Source organism: Centruroides sculpturatus, unplaced genomic scaffold, assembly GCF_000671375.1.
Source record: "Centruroides sculpturatus isolate CEXI.00-Female unplaced genomic scaffold, Cexi_2.0 scaffold308, whole genome shotgun sequence".
NCBI classification, from domain to species: domain Eukaryota; kingdom Metazoa; phylum Arthropoda; class Arachnida; order Scorpiones; family Buthidae; genus Centruroides; species Centruroides sculpturatus.
Genome location: NW_019384502.1, coordinates 567,540 through 570,135, shown reverse-complemented (window position 1 = coordinate 570,135; position 2,596 = coordinate 567,540).

Genomic DNA, 2,596 nt, shown 5'->3' with positions numbered 1-2,596 from the left:
CTACATGAAAATGAAAATTAATGAATACACTGTGTACAGTAATTTACCTGATAAGACAGACTGCAGAAAAATACTTTATGAGGCAAAAAGCTGTCTATAATGAAAATTAATTAACTAAGGATTTTTTTGCCCTGCTAGGGTGTGGCCGAGTTATCCGGAGTGCCGGGTTATCGAGTGCCAAGTTTTCGAGGCTCTACTGTATTATTAATGTTGGTATGTGTTATTATTTATTATTCTTACGTTTATGTATTATTTTTTCAATTTATGTCAACATCGGACTGTTATTAATTATGTTTGGATATGCCACATGTGATTATTCTATTACTTTAATAATATATCATGTACAGTACGTGTTTACCTTCTAATAAAAAATATTTATTTTCAACTCACAATAAAAAAACTTAATTTTTTTATTTCTAAGTATAACATCCTAATTTTAAAATGTCCAGGTCTGCAATTTTGAAAAGGTGACAACACTGGTTTCTTTCACAAAGCACATGTCAAGGAATTGTCTTTGTCTGCTCAGTGTGTTCTCCATCTTCTCACAGCACAACATCATTGTTTCCACGATTTAAAGATCTTCTTGCTAGTTTTGACCAATAGCAAGAATGTTGAATTACTTTCCAAAGACCATCTAATGCTGTAGCCTTACAAAGAAAGAGATGTTTCTTCAGGAAGTCAAATTCAAAGAAATCCATGAGGCTGATGTCAGGTGCTTTGGTGGGAATGTCCTCTGCATGAATGTAGTTTGGTCCACCTTCAACCTTCAATTTCTGGAGATAAGCAATTGTAAATCTATCTGTGTGATTAGACTCTTTATTATGGTGAAGAGTCACTTTGGCTTCTCCAGGATACAACTTTGGAATCTCACGTTCCAAACATGGTTTCAAAATGTTCTCCACATAATAATTAGTGTTAACTTTCACAATTTTTTGCACTCTGATAAGAGGAAGGAAGTGTTTCCAGTCCATCATTCCTTCAACAATCATAAATCCTTCAGGCTATCTTTCATGACATTTGACAAGCCATTCTTCTGGCACTTCCTGTTCAGGCTGCACATACAGAATTTTTTGAGTTCCATTGCAGTAATCAAGGTATATATACATTTTATTTAAGGTGCCCATATACTCGCTTTTTCCTCCTTAGATGCCTCTCATAGAGCTTTTTTGCACTAGTCTTTCAGTTCTGTTTGTGTGCAGATGTGAGGCGATTGCAGATGCTGTTTTTCCTGGTAGCTGCTTGCAGATCTTCATGTATAATGGTGTTAACTGTGAATTGAGATATACTCAGATGTTTTGCTATGGTCCTCTGGTTAGGTGGATTTTCTTTTCTTATCATTTCCTTAACTTTCCTTATTTTCTCCTTACTACGAGATTTGTGAGCTCTTGGAAATACTGGGTGTAACTCACCAGAAGCACTCGCTTGTCACTTTTTCATTTTGTTACCAAGAACTCTGATAACTGTAGACTGGGAAACTTCAATTCCATTTTTCTTGAGGGCTTTTATGATAGAGCGGGATGAAAGACCTTCTTTGGAAAGAAACTTCATGTGCATGTCAACTTCAACTTCACTCACAACTGCTTCCTCCATTTCTAGAACAATAAAACCCAAACATTCTTAGAATGCAAAGAAAAGCAACATCTACATCTACCAGTTTTCAAAACTTTATTTATATTTGACTAGTAGAATGAAAAATATCTGATTGTGAATTTGAATCATAATTAGCAAATCACCCTCTGTATATATATGTAGGCTGTTTTTTTTTCAAACTCAGATGGTCCATAAAAAAAGACAAGTGTAAATACCAAATGAGTTTATTACCAAAAGGTAGGTACAAATATGGTTACTTTTCAATATAATCACTATGAAGATTAAGGCATTTGTCATAACTGTGGACGAGCTTTTCCATCCCCTTGTCACAGCAGGTTGCCACCAATAACTTGAGACAAGCCCTAACATTTTTTTTGAAGATCGTCATTAGTCTCGAACCTCTGCCCTCCTAGCCACTTTTCCTGTTCTGGAAAGAGGTGAAAGTCACTCAGCACTAAATTGGGGCTATATGCTGGGTGTTTAAAGGTAAAGACTTCCACCTTTCAGACTTCCACCCAGCTTAAAACTAATGTATGAAGACGTCCACCTCTTTCCTGAACTGAAAATGTGGCTAGCAGAGCAGAGAACTATGATGAACTAATAATGATCTTCAAAACAACATTGTTAAGGCCATGTCAATTCACTGGCGGCAACATTCTATGACAAGGGGATGGAAAAGCTCGTCTACAGATATGACAAATTCCTCAATCTTCACGGTGATTATGTTGAAAAGTAACCATGTTTGTACCTAACTTTAGGTAATAAATTCATTTTGTTACTTACACTTGTCTTTGTTTTATGGACCATTGGAGCTTGAAAAAAACAGCCCTCATATGTGACAATTAAAATTTAAAATGAACAAAAATGTATTAGAAAAAGGCAAAATTGAAGAGTAAATACTAAAACATTTTGAAGTCTTCTACACAGCTATTCAAAACTGTCAGAACAAAATTAATACTAGCAATGTAGATCTTCCTTAAAGGTTCTCCACCTTTAATGAAAGGTC